This window comes from Balaenoptera physalus (genome assembly GCF_965194825.1).
Source record: "Balaenoptera physalus genome assembly, chromosome: 6".
Classification (NCBI taxonomy): Eukaryota; Metazoa; Chordata; class Mammalia; order Artiodactyla; family Balaenopteridae; genus Balaenoptera; species Balaenoptera physalus.
Genome location: NC_138885.1, coordinates 19,078,145 through 19,097,791, shown reverse-complemented (window position 1 = coordinate 19,097,791; position 19,647 = coordinate 19,078,145). Strand labels below are relative to the sequence as shown.

The 19,647-nt window shown below is 37.7% G+C and overlaps 1 protein-coding gene across 17 annotated transcripts in view; it reads left to right on the top strand.

Annotated features, from left to right (window-relative positions):
- NCKAP5 (NCK associated protein 5) overlaps positions 1–19,647 on the top strand; it is a 1,104,646-nt gene that overhangs the window by 472,186 nt on the left and 612,813 nt on the right. The window lies entirely within an intron of this gene.

Below are 19,647 nucleotides of genomic sequence, written 5' to 3'. Positions count from 1 at the left end.
GTCAAGCTATGGGTATCTGGGGGTGGTTTATTACCATAATCTATCCTTACCATAATCTATCCTTTCCCAAATAGTATAAAGGCAGAATCCACAGATTCTCTGTGAAGACTAGAAGATATTTCCTAGAAACTAATAATTTATTATGGTGCTACTTTATTTCAATCCCTTATATGCCAATTTCAGCTTTAGACTTTTCCTTTATTTTATTCCCAATATATCTCCAGAATATATCTCCAAATTCTACTCCTTTCATAAGAAACTCTGGGACCCATTCTTCGTAATATTCCTTTAAATTTACTGTAATTGAAAAAGAACAGATACATGCATATCTATAACTGAATCACTTTGCTGTACACCTGAAACTAACACAACATTGTTAATCAACTATGCTCCAATATAAAATAAAAAATTTTTTTTAAATTACTGTAATTGTCCAAATAGTAACCTTACAATTTTAAGATTTTATAGGATAATCTAGAAATTTGATAAATCTTGTATTCCTAATTCATAAAAATAGATTGAAAAAAAGTTCATGTTTACATTTTGGGGAAATACAATCATCTTGAATGCACAAAGGACAAAATGAAACTATAAAAGCAACTATAACTGTCTTTGTAAAGAAAGTTATAGTAGATATCCATTCATTAGGAACACTAATTATTGGGAATTATTCTTAGCAGTAGTTATTGCTGGCTTTAAAAAGTTAATTTAGGTTTAATCTGAAAAGTTAATTAGCTAAAATGACTCCTCTTCTTACTATTAAAAATGGAATGTCTCAGATTCTGCAGGAGTATATATGCTATAGAACAACTTATATCAGAAAATTGAGGGCTCATTAGAATTTATAATATGCATTTAATTACCATAGTTGTTTCAAAGTGTGACTCAAAATTATAATCATTAGCAGTCGTTTAAAGTATAGTTATTCATGTTTATAGTTAGAGCTAGTAAGAGGGCAATATTTTCTATAGTGGGGTGTCAGCAAATTTTTAAGGGCCAAACGATAAATATTTTCAGCTTTACTGGCCATATCCTTATGGTCACTTTCGCAACTACTCAAATCTGTAGCTGGAACTGAAACAGATATGACTCTGTTCCAACAAAATTTTGTTTGGTAAAACAGGCAAGATTTTGCCTGTGGGTACCAACTCCTGATCTAGAGTGAGTTTTTAAAAAACTTGCTTGTGTTGTGTTGCAACCTTCTACATACCAACTCCTGTGTAAGTAAAGAAGGACTGTGGGTCATCATAAATATGATTTTGTATCTCCATGTCCTTCTAAGGCATCCTTTAGAGTGGTTCTGCTAAGCCCCGGGGCACTTAAAGGTCCACAGGTCTGGTGTTTAGGGTGCTGAACAGTGGATGAGGAAACCTCATAGCCAACCCTCAGTTCTCTCTATAAATCCCTTGTGTGGTCCTAAATGTAATGTAAGCCCAATTTCCCCATCTATAAAGCAAGCAGGAAGAGTGGTTCCAGGCTCCTTTCAATAATCATATTTTTCTATGCTTCTATTATGAGAAACATCAAAAAATGGAAACCCATAAATCATCAGGTAAAAATTATGAGGATTAATAAGATACTTGTAAAATTCTTTTAGCACCTAGTGAGAAAGATACCTCATTGGTAACTTTTGATAGAGATTCTCTCAAAAATATGTTTATATTATTTTCATAGGACTGCATTCTATAGGTTGTTGGAAAACCATAGACGCTATCCCCATGCTAGAGTAGAGGATTGGATAATGAATTTCCTACATGCAAGTTTAGTTTAAATACATTCCACCGTCCGCCTTATGCAGCCATTTCAGACATGTGAGGATGCTGATCTGAGTCCTGAATTTGATGGGCTTAGGCCAACTTAAAATAAATGTGTGTGCATGAGGGGAATTTCCCCCCCTTCTTTGCACTTACGTTATTATTTTGCTTATAGGTTCCCAAATATAAAGGGAACATATGGGTCTACAGAGGTACAATAACACACATTATATATAGACATACACACAAAGCAATATATGTGTATGTGTATATGTACATTCATACACACACACACACACACACACACACTAATTTCAGGAGACAGTCTAAAGACAGGATCTGAATACAAACATAAAAGATCCAGAAAATAAGTTGTTAAAATGTGAAATCATGAAACTTTTTTGGTTCAAAGACCACAGACTTTTGATTTTTAAAACCTGGCACAGTATCTGATTAATAGTTGCTTAATAAATGATGGTTAAATAAATAACTATATTAATGAAAGAACACGAATCTTTAAGTTTCAAAAAATGGAACAATTTTTAGAGCATGTGTGTGTGTGTGTGTTGATCTGTATCGTTACCAAGCCCCAGGAGAATAAACAGGCACTACTTAAGTGAATTCCATTTATAAATTTCATTAATGACAATAATGCTGTCATAGAACAATGATCTGCTCAGTTGTGACTGCAAAAGTGGAGCAAGTCCAGCGGAATCGTGCCCTAAGTGGCTGTGCTGAATTCAGCCCTGTGCCCTAGCCTCCGAGGTTTAATTATTGAAGAAACCAAATGTCCCTAGTTAAGACTGGCTGGGATAAAACAGAAACTTCGTAAGAACCATGAAAAAAGTAGAGTAGACAAAAATCTTGGATAAATCCAAAATTAATAAGCCATATAGTGTTAGTTATATGAAAGCTTTATTCCAGAGTGAAATTTCTTACAACAAATGATTGTTTAGCCCTAATAATTTTCAAATCAGTAAACGTTTATTCAGCGCTACTACACAGAAAGTAGTGTAGAAACTGTCCAGAAAGGATTACAAAATTAAGTAGTGCTTTATAATCCAACCCAAAAGGTAAGCCATAAAATAAGGATAAAGGGAAAAAGATGGAGAGTAAGGATAAGTTAGAGATATTTTAAGCAACAATTTACAGTTACAAACAATTCATATAACAATGAATAATCACGTGGTTATGTATTTTTATATTGCTGGAAGTGTACTTCCATTTAGGGAAAATTCCAAAAAGTGAGAATTCTCACCCAAATGATAAATATACACGGAGTTTTGCTGGACGTTGCCAAATTTTCCTCCAAGAAGGTCGCACCAGTTTATATTTTCACCAGCAGTGTGTGAGACTGTGTGTTTTTGCAGAAGTCTCCCCAATAGAGTTATGACACGTGTAAATTTTCTCCAGTCAGATAGATAGACAAGAAGTGGTATCTCAGTGCAGTTTTAATTTGCATTTCTCTAGTTATGAGTGAGCATGAACCTCTCATATGTTCAAAGACCAGTTTCATATTTTTTGGTGCATTGTCCATGACTTTTGCTCATTTTTCTATTAAATTTTTGGCATTTTCCCCTCAATTTAAGAGTTCTCTGTATATTAGGGATATTAGACCTTATCTATGATATATTACAAATATTTTCTCCCAGCTTGTCAATAGTCTTCTGATTTTGGGGGGTTTGTTTTGCTCTGTGTATTAGGCATGGTAATACGCCTCAAAGATGGCCATGTCCTAATTTCCAGAAGCTGTAAACATGTTACCTTATGTGGCAAAAGGTACTCTGAAGATATGATTAAATTAAGGACCCTCATGTCATCACAAGGATCCTAAAAGCTAAGAATTATTCTTGCCTGTGGTGAGAGGGATATATGACTATGGAAAAAAGGTCAGAGAGCTGGAACATCGCTGGTTTTGAAGGTGGAGGAAAGGGCCATGAGCCAAGGCATATAGGCAGCATCTAAGAAGCTAGAAAGGCAAGGACACAGATTCTCCCCCAGAGCCTCTGGGAAGCAGTGCAGCCCTCCTGACAATGAAGCCAACTTTGATTTTAGACCAGTGAGACCAGTCAGAATTCTGACCTACAAACTGTAGGGTATTAACTTTGTGTTGTTTTAAGCCACTAGGTTTGTGATAATTTGTAATAACAGCCATAGAAAACTAATATACATGCTACTTTAAAAACTTCAGGTAGTCAAACTTATTAATCTTTTATTGCATCTGGAGTTTGAATCATTTTCAGATAACCATTCCTTTCACCTAGGTTATAAAGACATTCACATGTATTTTTTTTTCCTGATATTTGTATGGTCTCATTGTTACGTTTACATTTAGATTCCTACTGTATTTGGTGTATTGTTTGAAGTATGAATGTAATATTCTTTATGGTCAAGTGGCCAACCAGTTGTCCCAACATGGTTTACTTAAAAAGTTCATTTTTGGACCCAGTGATTTGAGGTGCCGTCTTTATCATACATGTATTTCTATATGAATTTGGGTCTGTTTCTGGACTTTGTTCCTTCTCTGTTTATTCACACACTAGCGCCACACTGTTAGGGTCTCTGACTCTCCACGCAGTCAAAAATCTCTATATAGTTGTCCCACCGCGTCCAAGGGTCTCTCCACATCTTTGGATTCAACCATCCCTGGATCACTTACTACTGTAGTATTTACTATCGAAAGAAATCTGTGTGAGTGGACTTGTGCAGTCCAAGCCCCTGTTGTTTAAGGGTCAACTGTAGCATGTTTACTGTATGGTAGAATTATTTTTCCCTTTATGCCTTTTCTTTCTCAGTGTTTTCCTGGCCATTCTTGCAATTTTTTCATATGAACTTGAGTATTAACTTGTCTAACTCCAAAAGAAACTTGTTGGTATTTTTATTGGAGTTGTGTTAATTTTATACAGTAACTTAGAGAAAACTGACATTTTACTATGTTGAGTCTTTCTATCATAGAACAGTGAAAGACTTCTATTTCTCCAGATCTATTTTTGTGACTTTGAGGAATTTTAAAGTTTTCCTCTGGTTTTGTACATTTCTTTGTATGATTTTTCCTATTTTATCTTCTTGGTTGGTAATGTAAATGAAGTTTTCTGTACTAGTATGTCCTCTGTCAGGTTATTATGTCTATGGAGGTGATTGATTTCTGCATATTAATTTATACTAAATCTGAATTTTTAATGTTTTGAGTTAATTTCATCATTGATTCACATCATTTCCAGGTATAATACCATGTCATCTACAAATACAGTTTTTACTTTTTCTTTTCCAATGCTTTTGCCTCTATTTGATTTATCTTGTATAATTGCACTGACTGCAATATAATGTTGACTAGGAGTGGAGTTAGGGGGTATCCTTCCCTTGTTCCTGATTTTACTAGAAATGCCTCAAATACTTCTCCATTAAGTGAGATACTGGTGTGAGGATTAAGGGCCTGTGTATGTATTTTATCATGTTAAGAAAATATACATCAATTCCTATCTTCTTGCGTTTTCATCAGGGAAGACGTTAAATTTTGTCAAAGGTTTTTAGATATCTATGTAGGGAATCATGCGATTTTTCTTAGATTAATTGGTATACTATATTAATGAATTAATTAATACCGAGGTAATGCAAGTGGCCTTTGGTCATGGTATATATCTTTTAATACATTGTTGCATTGTTTTGCTCGTATTTATTTAGTATTTTTGCATTGATATATATAGTGACATTGATATATGTTTTACTTTTGTTTTTAAATTGTATTCATCAGGGTAAATTGTTTTCTTAGTTCCTGCTGCTGTAGAAAAATACCACAAACTGGGTGGCTTTAACAACAACAGTAATTAACTTCTCACAGTTTTGGATGGAGGCTGGAAGTTGGCAGTCAGGGTGGCAGCATGGTTGGGGTATGGTGAGGGTCCTCTTCTGGGTTGCAGACTGCCAACTTGTCCTTGTGTCCTCATGTTCGCTGTATCCTCATAGGGTGGAGGGCCGAGGGAGGAAGCAAGCTCTCTCAGGACTTTTATAAAGTTCCTGATCCCATTAATGAGGGCTCACCCTCATGACTTCATCTGATCCTAATTGCCTCCCCAATGCCCCACCTCTTAATAGCATCACATTGGGGCGTAGGGTTTCATCATATGAATTTATTGTGAATGAACACATTCAGTCCATTACAACTGTCAGTGTTATACTTGCTTCATAAAAATAATGAGAAAGTTTTCCTTCATTTTCCATGGAAAAACTATGGAACATTGGAATGGTCTGATCTTGGAGATTTGTTAGAATTCCCCAGTGAAACCATTGGACCTGTGTTTTTTGTTTTTTTGGTAGGATAGAATATTAATTACTTTATTTCTTCTAGAAAAGTTGATCTAATTTAGCTTTCTATCCCTACTAGAGCTGATTTTGGTGTCTTTTCCAAAGAATTATTCCATTTTATCTATTTTAAAATTTATTTGCAGAGAGATGAGATCTGTAAAGTAGCCTCTTATATTTAACTTTTTTTCTGCTTCAGTGGTTATTTCCTATTTGTCACTTATTATCTTGTATATTTGTGCCATCTTTTTCCATGCCACCTTTTTTTTTTTTTTTTTTTTAATTTGATCAAGTTATGTAGCGGTCGATTTAAAAGAAACAAGCTAGATTTGGATTTTTTTAACTAGGTTTATTGTTTTTCTATTCTCAACTTCATTACACTTCGCTCTTACCTTTGTCTCCTTCCTGTGCTTTCTTTGGTTATTTTTCCTTTTTTGGCCTTCTGAGCCAAGAATTTAGTTTATTTATATTCTTTAATTTTGATTGTTAAGTGTCCTTAGGAGCTATTAATTTTTTCTGTGACCACAGCTTAAAATGTAGCTAGTTATTATTATTTTTTAGAAATTAAAAAATTTTAGTTGGAATTCTCTCATTCAAAAGTTGCTTGAAAGTTAGTTTTCCAATTCACAGGAGGAGGGAGGGCTTTTACATTTTTTAATTTGTTGATAATTTATTGTTTTATTGCATTTTATCCACAATTTCTACCTTATGGAACTCACTGATGTTTACTTTGAGACTTCATATATAATGACTTTCCCCCCAGTCTTCTGGAGATATGATTGGCATACAGTACGATATAAGTTTAAGGTGTACAGCATAATGAGTTGACTTACATACGTCGTGAAATGATGACCACAGTACATTTAGTGAGCAGCCATCATCTCCTATAGATACAAAAGAAAAGAAAAAGAGAAACAAATTTTTTCCTAGTGATGAGAACTCTTAGGATTTATTCTCCTAACAACTTTCTTATAAAATGTACAGCTGTGTTAACTATATTAGTCATGTTGTACACTACATCCCTAGTACTTATGTACCTTATAATCGGAAGTTCGTACCTTCCGAAGGCCAAGAAGACAAGGACAGTGTGAGTGGCAGCAATCTCCCGATGGGCCAGGCCAGCTCCCGTTGGCTGGACTTGACACAGGCAGGCCAAAGGGCCAGGCTGGGTGATGGAGCGGAGTCTCTTCTGTCTTTATCCCCCTCTTTCCCCTGCCAGGCCTGGCCTCCTCCCACGTTCCCTGGCTGGGCTGGTGGGCAGCCTGCCTCGGATGGAGCTCCCTGCTGGTGGCTTGCAGAGAAGAGGCCTCTGTGCCCAGCCGACCTGATGCTCCCAGGAGTCAGCCGGCTGCTGCCACTCACCCTGGCTTTCACAGCACTTCCCACGCCCACGGTGGGACCCAAGGTACTCCTGGTGCGGTGATGAGTGAGGGTGGGGAAGCATTTGTGATTAAACGGCTGGAGTTTTACAGCCAAGTGAACAACAAAAGCAACAACAAAATAATTATAATGCAATGACTTTTTTGTATGCTCCATGTATGCTTGTACATAGGTGTGAAACTTGCCCTTGTGCAGGTACACAGTTGTGGAGCGGCCATATCTTAGACTAGGAGCACTTCCACCTTTCCTGCATAGATCCAAGTGTTCCCACCTGACATGTGTCAGAGTTTTGGTTTCCACAAAGCCTTGCCAACACACACTGTAATCAGAATGATTATTGTTTTTCTATTATGATGGGCATGAAATAGTATCTCAGTGTTGTTTTCATTTGTATTACCCCAGTAATGAGATTGAGCACTTTATTTATTGCCATGCAACTATGTTCTTTTGTGAACTGCCTATTCGTGTACTTTCTTTAAAAAAAATTTTTTTTCTACTACATTTGTAGTTCTTTATAAATTTGGGATAGTGAGTCTTATTAGGACTCATAGAGGTTCAAAAATTTAATGTAGTGAAATACTTTATTATCCTTCCCAGCTTGATGATATAAAAGTATTCTCTAAAGCATTCTTCAAAAAGTTTTATAGATTTGGGCTTCCCTGGTGGCGCAGTGGTTGAGAATCTGCCTGCCAATGCAGGGGACACGGGTTCGAGCCCTGGTCTGGGAAGATCCCACATGCCGCGGAGCAGCTGGGCCCGTGAGCCACAACTACTGAGCCTGAGCGTCTGGAGCCTCTGCTCCGCAACAAGAGAGGCCGCGATAGTGAGGCCCGCGCACCGCGATGAAGAGTGGCCCCCGCTCTCCGCAACTGGAGAAAGCCCTCACACAGAAACGAAGACCCAACACAGCCAAAAATAAACATAATAAAATTAAAAAAAAAAGTTTTATAGATTTGCTTTTCGCATGTGTTTTCTTTAAAGACTATATTTTTTAAGAGCAGGTATAGGTTTACAAAAAATTGAGAGGAAGATACAGAGATTTCCCATATACCCTCTGCCTCCATATGAGAATAGCACCCTCCCTCTGTTATTAACACCACTCACCAAATGGTAGATTTTTACCAACAATGAACCTATGTTGACACATCGTAATCACCCAAGTCCATACTTTAAGTTCACTCTTGGTGGTGTACATTCTGTGGGTTTGGACAAGATGATAATGACATACATCCATCATTATAGTGTCATGCAGAGTATTTTCACTGCCCTAAAAATCCTCTGTGTTCTGTCTATTCATCGCTCCCTCTCCACCGACCTCTGAGAATCACTGATATATTTAGTGTCTCCATAGTTTTGCCTTTTCCAGAATGTCATACAGCACGTAGCCTTCTAAGATTGGCTTCTTTCACTTAGTAATATGCATTTAAGGTTTGTTCCTGTTTTTTCATGGCTTGATAGTTCATTTCTTTTTTAGTGCTGAATAGTATTCCATTGCCTGGGTGCACCATAGTTTATCCGTTCACCTACTGAAGGACCTCTTGATTGCTTCCACGTTTTGGCAATTATGAATAAAGCTGCTGTAAACATCTGTGTGCAGGTTTTTAAGTGGATGAGTTTTCAACTCCTTTGAGTAAATACCAAGGAACACGATTGCTGGATCGTATGGTACAAGTCTGTTTATTTTTGTAAGAAACTGCCAAACTGTCTTTCAAACTGGCTCTACCATTTTGTACTCCCACCAACAATGTATGAGAGACCCTGTTGCCCCACATCCTCACCACCATATGGTGTTATCATAGAAGTTTGGCTATTGTAACAGGTATGTAGTAGTATCTCATTATTGTTTTAGCTTGAATTTCCTTGATGCCATGATGTGGAGCATCTTTTCATATACTTATTTGCCAGGTGAGGTATCTGTTAAGGTTTCTGGCCCATTTTTAAAATCAGGTTGTTTGTTTTCTTATTGCTGAGTTTCAAGAGTTGTTTGTAAATTGTGGATAACAGTCCTCTATCAGATGTATCTTTTTGCAAATATTTTCTCCCAATCTGTGGCTTGTCTTCTCACTCTCTTGATACTATATTTCACTGAGCAGAAGCTTTTATTTTAATGAAGTCCAGCATATCACTTATTTCTTTCATGGATTATTTCTTTGATGTTATATCTAAAAAGGCACCACTATACCCAAGGTCATCTAGATTTTCTCCTATGTTATCTTCTAGGAGTTTTATGGTTTTGTGTTTTACATTTACGTCCATTTTGATCCATTTTGAGTTAATTTTTATGAAAGGTGTAAAGTCTGAGTCTAGATTTTTTTTTTTTTTGCATATGGGTTTCCAGATGTTCTAGCACCATTGTTGAAGAGACTGTTTTTGTCGTACTGTCTTTTCTCCTTTGTCAAAGATCGGTTGACTGTATTTATGGGGGTCTATTTCTGGTCTCTCCATTTTGTTCCATTAATCTATCTGTCCTTTCACCAATATCACACTCTCTTGATTACTGTGGCTTTATAATAAGTCTTGAAATTGGGTAGCATCAGTCCTCCAAACTTGTTCTGCTTTACACGTTTAGTCTTTAATCTGAGTTTATTTTTTGGGACTGGTCTGAGTTCTTTATTCACATAGAAAGTGGACTTGCTGCTATCGTTTCAGTAGTCAATCCCTCCCCCACTAATTAACGACACATTTCTGTCCTACACCTTGATTGCATATATGTGCGTCTGTTTCTAGGCTCTCTTTCTATTTCATTGATGCATCTATCTATCTCACTTACCTTTTTAATTACTTACCTTTATAGTAAGGTACCTGACCCTTTTCTGGATGTTAGTGGAGTCACCATTCTTAAAGATTAGTTGCTTATTTTTAGCCTTTATCTCTTTTATAAATGTTTCAAGATCAGCTGGTAAAGTTCAGCGTATAAATCTGCTGGGATAAATGGGTTTGCATCATAGGCTAAACCTTATTTGGTCATTCCATATTACTATTCCCATTATTATTGCTACTATTTTTATTTTTCACATTGATGGATTGCTTTATTTAGGATTTTTGAGACTGCATTCATTAATTTTCCTTTCCCATATGGTACATGTTTACTTTTAGTATCGAGGTCACTCTAGATGACTCATAAAAGTCTCTCCTCTCTCCTTTTTCTCCCCCTTTACTTCATGCTTTCTCCCGCCACTCCGCTCGCCTTCTTTTTCTATTTTCTAGAACTTTTCCTGTAAGATTTGGACATTACAGTTTTTGTACTGTTTTCAAGCTTTGTAAAAATTGCCCTAAAAAAAATCTGGGCCCACAATTCAACAATAAAAAGACAAATAATCCAATATAAAAATGGGCATAGGAGCTGAAATTTATCCAATGTGATATATTCATACAATGGAATATTATTTGGCAACAGGAAGGAGTGAAATACTGATACTGCTACAACAGGACAGATCTTGAAAGCATTATGCTAAGTCAAAGAAGCCAAACCCAAAAGGTCACATACTGTATAAGTGCATTTATATGAAATGCCCAGAATAGGCAAATTTACAGAGATAGAAAAGTAGATTGTTGGTTACGTCTGGCTGGAGAATGAAGAGTGACTGCAAATAGGTACTGTGGGGTTTTTTTGGTGGGTGATGAAAATTCTTCTAAACTTAAACGATGATGATGGTTGCATGACCTGCACATGCTAAAGACAAATGAATTGTACGCCTTAAATGGGTGAATTTTATGGTATGTGAATTATATCTCAATAAAGATGTTTTTAAAATCTAGGCCTATGGGTTATGCAGGGGTAAATTTTTATTTTCAACTATTGAATTGATCTCTTGTTCAAGATTCTGTTGATGCTTGAGTTTTATGGAAAGATTTTTAAAATTTTAGGACATTGATAATTTTACCTGTTTTAAAATTTATTGCTGTAAAGTTGCTCACAATGAAGTAGTCCTATTATTTTAAATCTCTGTTGTATCCTTAGTTATGGAGCCTTTTTTATTCCTAAGCTTATTGATTTATGTCTCCTCTGTTTTTCATTGATCTAAGCAGGTATTGTTTTATTGATCCTATATTAATGTTTTGTTATACTTTATTAGACTTTGATTTTATCTTTATTAATTCTTTTACTTTACTTGTTTATTGCTGTTAGACTTTGTCTACCCTCTTTGCTTGGAGGCTTTGCACATTAATTTTCCAATTTTCTTCATTTCCAGAATATGCACTAAAATTATGAATTTCTCTCTATGTACCCCTTTAGTTCTTTTCATCTTACAAGTTTTGATACATAGTGTTTTAAGACATCAAATTCTAATTTTTTCTAATTCCTTTATATTTAATTATTGATCCATGGGTTTTGTAAGTGTGTATTTTTTCATTTTTACTAAGAAAAAATTCAATGTATAGAAAAATTAAAAGACCAGGGCAATGAAACACTCATCTATCTACAACTTGGCATCAATTAATATTAGTATTTTTGTTTCATATATATTTTTTCCAAAGTGAGTGGTAAACACAATGATACTTCACCCTGAATACTTTAGCATGTGTCTTTTAAAAATAAGGACCACTTCCTTTATAGCCACAATATCATTTTCACCATTAGGAAAAGTAATAAAATTTCTCTTATCCTATCCAGTAGCAGCCTTATTTGAATTTCTCCAATTGTTTCCAAAGTGTCTTTTATATCTCTTAATTTGGACCAAGATCTAACCCCATTCATTTCATTTAGTTATGTCATGTCTCGTTTAATCTGTTTTTAGTGCCTCTACTTTCTTCTACCCAGACACTGACTTTTTGAAGTGCTGCAGAGCACCTTGTATTCTGCGTATGCCTCATTGTTTCCTTGTGGTACTATTTATCTGATCCTTTATCTTCCATACTTCTTATAAGCTGGGAATTATGTCAAGGGCCTTGCTTAGGTTCAGATTAAACATGGTTTTTACAAGAATACTCCATAAGTGACACAACGCACTTCTCACACAGCATCATATAAGCAGAAACGTGTCAGGGGATCTCTCCCTTGTATACTGTAACTTTTCCCTTGGCAATTAACAAAAAATCAGGAGGTGATATTTGATACTGGATGAGTATTTTCTTTTCCATCAATCTGGTACGTAATGACTTTGGCATCTACTGGTGATTTTAATTTGGATCAGTTACTTCATTGGGGATTACAAATTGGTGATTTTTTTAAAATTTTTTAACATCTTTATTGGAGTATAATTGCTTTATGGTGGTGTGTTAGTTTCTGCTTTAGAACAAAGTGAATCAGTTATACATATACATATGTCCCCATATCTCTTCCCTCTTGTATCTCCCTCCCTCCCACCCTCCCTATCCCACCCCTCTAGGTGGTCACAGAGCACCGAGCTGATCTCCCTGTGCTATGCAGCTGCTTCCCACTAGCTATCTATTTTACGTTTGGTAGTGTATATATGTCCATGCCACTCTCTCACTTTGTCCCAGCTTACCCTTCCCCCTCCCTGTATCCTCAAGTCCATTCTCTACTAGGTCTGTGTCTTTATTCCCATCTTGCCCCTAGGTTCTCCATGACCTATTTTTTTTTTTTTTTTTTTAGATTCCATATATATGTGTTAGAAGACGGTATTTGCTTGTCTCTTTCTGACTTACTTCACTCTGTATGACAGTCTCTAGGTCCATCCACCTCACTACAAATAACTCAATTTCGTTTCTTTTTATGGCTGAGTAATATTCCATTGTATATATGTGCCACATCTTCTTTATCCATTCATCTGTCGATGGACACTTAGGTTACTTCCATGTCCTGGCTATTGTAAATAGAGCTGCCATGAACATTTTGGTACATGACTCTTTTTGAATTATGGTTTTCTCAGGGTATATGCCCAGTAGTGGGATTGCTGGGTCCTATGGTAGTTCTATTTTTACTTTTTTGAGGACCCTCCATACTGTTCTCCATAGTGGCTGTATCAATTTACATTCCCACCAACAGTGCTAGAGGGTTCCCTTTTCTCCACACCCTCTCCAGCATTTATTGTTTGTAGATTTTTTGATGATGGCCATTCTGACCAGTGTGAGGTGATACCTCATTGTAGTTCTGATTTGCATTTCTCTAATGATTAGTGATGTTGAGCATCCTTTCATGTGTTTGTTGGCAATCTGTATATCTTCTTTGGAGAAAAGTCTATTTAGGTCTTCTGCCCATTTGTGGATTGGGGTCTTTGTTTTATTAATATTGAGCTGCATGATCTGCTTGTATATTTTGGAGATTAATCCTTTGTCCATTGCTTTGTTTGCAAATATTTTCTCCCATTCTGAGGGTTGTCTTTTTGTCTTCTTTATGGTTTCCTTTGCTATGCAAAAGCTTTTAAGTTTCATTAGGTCCATTAGTTTATTTTTGTTTTTATTTGCATTTCTCTAGGAGGTGGGTCCAAAAGGATCTTGCTGTGATTTATGTCATAGAGTGTTCTGCCTATGTTTTCCTCTGAGAGTTTGATAGTGTCTGGCCTTACATTTAGGTCTTTAATCCATTTTGAGTTTATTTTTGTGTATGATGTTAGGGAGTGTTCTAATTTCATTCTTTTACATGTAGCTTTCCAGTTTTCCCAGCACCACTTATTGAAGAGGCTGTCTTTTCTCCACTGTATACTCTTGCCTCCTTTATCAAAGATAAGGAGACCATATGTGCATGGGCTTATCTCTGGGCTTTGTATCCTGTTCCATTGATCTATATTTCTGTTTTTGTGCCAGTACCATACTGTCTTGATTACTGTAGCTTGTAGTATAGTCTGAATTCAGGGAGCCTGATTCCTCCAGCTCCATTTTTCGTTCTCAAGATTGCTTTGGCTATTCGGGGTCTTTTGTGTTTCCCTACAAATTGTGAAATTCTGAGATAAGCCTCCTCTTCTCAATGGGAAAGCACTGTAATTCCCCTACCAAAAGAATCCTTTATTCTTTTATTTATTTATTGAAATATAGTTTATTTACTGTTATGTTAGTTTCAAGTGTACTGCAAAGTGATTCATAAACTTATTTTTATCAAGGTTTCATTTACATGCAATAAAATTCACCGATTTTTAGGTGTACAATTTGATGAGTTTGACAAAATATAGTGTTGTAACCACACAATCATGATATAGAATATTTTTCACATGCCAGTATTTCCCTTTTGTGCCTCTGTATAGTCAAATCCCCTCTCCATCCCCAACCCCAGGCAACACTGATCTTCTTTTTGTCTCTAGATTTTTTTTAGAAGCAAATGAAATCAAACAAAAGCCAATCACAAAGTATGATATTCTTTCATTTTGCATAATGAAAAGAATGAGATTTATGCATGTTAAGTTTATCAGTAGTTGGTTACTCTTGATTGCTGGGTAGTATTTCATGGTATGGATGGATCTACCAGAGGTTGCTTATCTATTTACAAGTTGATGGAAATTTGGGTTGTTTCCAGTTTGGGGATATTATGAATAAAGCCGCTATAAACATATACATGCAAGTCTTTATGTCAACACGTTTTCACTTCTCTTGGGTAAATACCCAGGAGTAGAATTGCTGGATGGTCTTTTTAAGTGCATGGTTAACTTTTTGAGAAACTGCCAATTGGCTTTTCAAACTTGCCGTACCATTCTGCATTTCCACCAGCAATGTATGAGAAATTAAGTTGCTCTACATCCTTGCCAACACTTGTTATTGTTAGTCTTTTTAACTTTGTCGATTCTAGTGGGTGTGAGTAAAACTAATTGAGATTTTAATTTGCTTTTTTCAATGACTAATAAGGATGAGCATCTTTTCATGCAATGATTTGTCATTGTTATATCTTCTTGGATAAGAATGTATTTAAATCTTTTGCTCATTTTAATTGGGTTGTTGTCTTAAGTTGTAAGATTACTCATAGAAGAATATTTTAACTTCTATATGTATAGGAGTTGTTTCTTTGTTACTAATTTAAATTTTATTGAACATGATCTGAGAAAATGTTCTATATGAAACTTGTGGGCTAGAAATCTTTGGTCTATTGACATTGCTTACTGAAAGGGAAACATCTCTCTTCCCTCTCAGAAACCTTGTCCTACGCCAATATTTCTTGAATTTTACAATAGACGACCCCTCTGAAATCATCCATGGACCTTCAGTTGAGAAATACTTTGCAGAATAAGGCATTTGATCCTTCATTGATTCATTACTTGATTTAGCACACACTGAATACCTTTCATGCCCCGATCTTTACTTAGGTGCTGGGACACCCTGGATGTTGTACTGTAAACAGACAACAGATAATTAAGTTTTTCTCTACCCTTTATCAACTCTCTCATTAGCCTTCCTACTTGTTCTTTTGGGTTCTCTATGGAGAAAATCATATCAGGAGACTGATTAGCATATCACTCCCTCCTTTTTAATTTAATTTTATATTTAATTTATTTTTGGCTGCGTTGGGTCTTTGTTGCTGCGCGCGGGCTTTAGTTGTGGCGAGAGGGGTCTGCTCTTCATTGCGGTGCGTGGGCTTCTCGTTGCGGTGGCTTCTCTTGTTGCAGAGCTCGGGCTCTAGGGACGCAGGCCCAGTAGTTGTGGCGCACGGGCTTAGCTGCTCCGCGGCCTGTGGGATCTTCCCAGACCAGGGATCGAACCCGTGTCCCCTGCACTGGCAGGCGGATTCTTAACCACTGTGCCACCAGGGAAGTACCACCCCCTCCTTTTTGAAATACCTTCTATACTAGGTTCCTGGGGGAGTCCACTCTCCTGGTTTACCTTCTCTATCTTTGGTTGCCACTTGGGGTGGTCTCCTTTTTTGGTTCCTCTTCATCCTCTTGACTTTTTAAAGTTGGCATGCCTCTCAGGATTTAATCCTTGAACACGTTCTCTTTTCTAACTACTCTCAGCCTTAACGACCTACCCAATCTGATGAATTTAACCATCTATACAACTCCCAAATTTACATCTCCACCCTGGACTTGTGCCTTGAACATAATACATGAATATTATTCAACTGCCTTCTCAATATCTCATTTTGGTTGGCAAACATCAATAATAACAATAACAGCCATCAACATATACCCCACTAACACAAGCTCCAGCACCGCAAAGATTTATATGGTCCTTAGCAAAAACCAGGAACTATTCTAAAGGCTTTGCATAAATTAACTATTAAAAAAATTTAATTTAGTAGGCATCCAATACTGAACCTTGGGTTCTTCCACCAAAATTTACTCTAACCATAGTCTTTCCCATTTCAATTAATAGCAACTCCATTCTTTTCGCCTCTAAAGTCCAAACACTTGGAGTTATTTTTATTCCTTCCTTGATTTCCAAACCCCCTCTCCTGAGCAAATATTGTTGGCTCTAAATTCAAAACCATCCCAAACTGCCACCAGTTCTCATTATTCTTCTTGCTAGGGTCCCGTGCAAGTCATCCTCTCTTACCTGGATTCTGCCCAGTAGCCTAATAACATATCTCCCCCTTTCCTTCCTCTTTTTCTCCTATAATTAATTTGCAATACGGTAGCCAGAATGATTCCTTAAACAAAAGTCAGATCACGAAGTTCCTCTGCTCAAGATCCTCTGCCTCCCTTCCCCTCCCACACCCCTTAGAGTAAAAGCCAGTCCTTAAACTGGACTAAGTCCCACCCAATGATCTGCCCTCTCAGACTACCCCCATGAACCCTCTGTTCCATCCCTCGGTTCCATCCCTTTGCCTCACTGCTGTTCTTAGGCCTCACCCAGGCACACTTACCTCTAAGGGCCACTGCACCTGCTCTTTCTGCTTCCTGGGACCATCTTCCCTCAGATACCTGCATGACTTACCTGCTTCCTCCCCTCCTTTATTTACTCACACGTAGCACTTTCAGTGGGATCATCACTGAGAACTCTGTTTAGACCTGAATATCACCCAGCCCTCCCTGCTTTATTTTTCTCCATAGCACTGATTGCTTTCTAACAGAAAATATTATTTCCTTATTCTTTTCTAATGTCTGTCTTCCCCTCCAGAATGTAAGTTCCACATGGTCAAAATGGTTTTTTCTGATTTTTTTACTCATATTTATTTTCCCGCACTGACACATAGTATAAGCACTCAATAAATGACTGAGAAGTAAATAACTGAGAGAACTGGGCAGGATATATTTTGAAGAACCAAGGACATGATGAATTGGAGGTGGGGCCATCAATTTCGCCTATCACTTACTCAGTCCCGATGCAATGCCCCCCTCCCCACCAGCAACTTGGGGGAAAAAAACACTGCAGAACACAGCAGGAAGGTGCCTGCAGCCCACGGTCTGACTCTCCACTCAACTTTTACCTCCGTGGACAACACCAATTTCTTGGACACTGTTCCTTAAATTATTCACCAGCATGATATTTCATTCTGGTGGAGAGGAGGACCTTTTTGGAAATATTTATTTCTTGGTACCATTTTGATCAATCTTTTAACAAAATCTTTAAGATTAACAAACACATTAAACAAATTGACCATGAAAAATCACAAACATTTAAATCTTAATAAAAACATCTTAAAATCGGATCCATAGCTGTCCTTGACGTATATTATTTACTTACTGGGGAGAGGAACCCTTGAACTTCATTTTACCTCACCTGTCAAGCCACAGTGATGTAAATGATTTTAATTCTGAGCTGTAAATCAAAACTCCAAACCACTGGTACTCATGGAGTGCCCATGATTGCATAATGCTGTTGTAAGTACCGCTGGGCTGTAAAATAAATAGAGGACACAGTCTCTGGCTAGATAATTTGGGGCTTACTGTGACTTGCCCACATTTCTCAACTATAGCATAAAGCAAAAGAAAGATTTGAGCACTAATTTGAAGCTCTATTCAATTTTCACAGTAAAGTATACTTACTTTTGCCTAGCTCTTATACCTATCTGAAAAAATGGCTTAACATTTTTTCTTCCACTTTTCAACTGGTGATTGGTTTATCCAGCAAATTATTTCCCTAACAAATACTGTCATTCAGGATAATTGAACTTTTCCAGCACTTAAGAAGAATGTACAAAACCAGGCATAATCCCATTGGTTGTATTCTTTATGCTTTAAGATTTATGTATATATAGGACTGCTGTTAGTTTTATTAAAAAAGAAAAAAACTTTTGCCATAATCCTCAAAAGCTTATGGCCAGTAGAAATATGGGATATTAAAATAGTTAAAAGTATATTATGGAAAGGAGCACCTTATTTCATCTGTAGAAGAAACTATGTTAGTTGGAAAAAAATATCAGTTTTAGAAGTCATGATTTTCTAATAAAGTAACATTTCTTTAAGAAGAGCATTTCCACAAGAATATGGGGGGAAATAGGAGAATTCTTTAAACTTAGGCTGGGGCTAAACTGAGTGCAGCATTTTCTTGCCCAAATCAGGTTTTCCTTTTACCTCTCAAAATGCCAACAGGAGGCAAAGGGCCCAGCTTCATCGTGAATTACACGCTGATTCTCCCTCCATCAACTTGATCCCCAAATGTACTTGGGAACCAACTTCTGACTCCAGACAAACGACTGTTAGTTCCAGCTCTTACCTGCCAATTACAATACTGTACTTTGGATATCCGTGCCAGTCTCTGGATCAGCCTGATGATAAGGTTACAGGACCTGTTTGTTCAGTTCATTAGCAGAAATTCGTTCCACCCAGACAGAGCAAGCAGCGGTTTGGGATGCGGGTAAGGGGAGGGATATGCCAAGGGCCTGCCGGGATGGATTGATTTTTCTTACTGGGAACTGGGAAAGGAAAGCACTATTTCTCTTTCGGGATCCCCATTTCCCCTTCCAGTTCCTCTGTTTGGGGCAGACAATAGAAGCCTCACAGGCCCCCCTCTCCCCGCGCGGGTCCCTGTCGCCCCCTCCTCCCCTCCCCTCACCCATCGGCTTCCCCAACTCCGGCTCCAGGCAGAGATTTGTCAGAACCGTTCGGTTGAGGCTGATTATGATTGCAGCAGATGGGCCGGATTTGACAGCCTGATCCTAAGCAGCTTCTGATGGGGGGGCCGCGGAGGGGCGGGGAGGGGGAGAAGGTGGGGGGCGGGAATCTGTGGGACGGAGCCGCCTGCTAGGAGCGCACCGCGCGGCCCCGCCAGGCGCGACGGGGCAGCTGTTTAACGCGCGCCTCCGGGAGGAAAGTGGCTCGCGGACCCGAGGGGCCTCCCGGAAGGCCGGGGAAAAAGTCCATTGCCGAGAGGGCACCGAGACACCGGGAGGCAGGCGCAGGAAGACCTGCGCAACACAAAGCGGAAGAGCGCACGGAGGAGGCTCGGC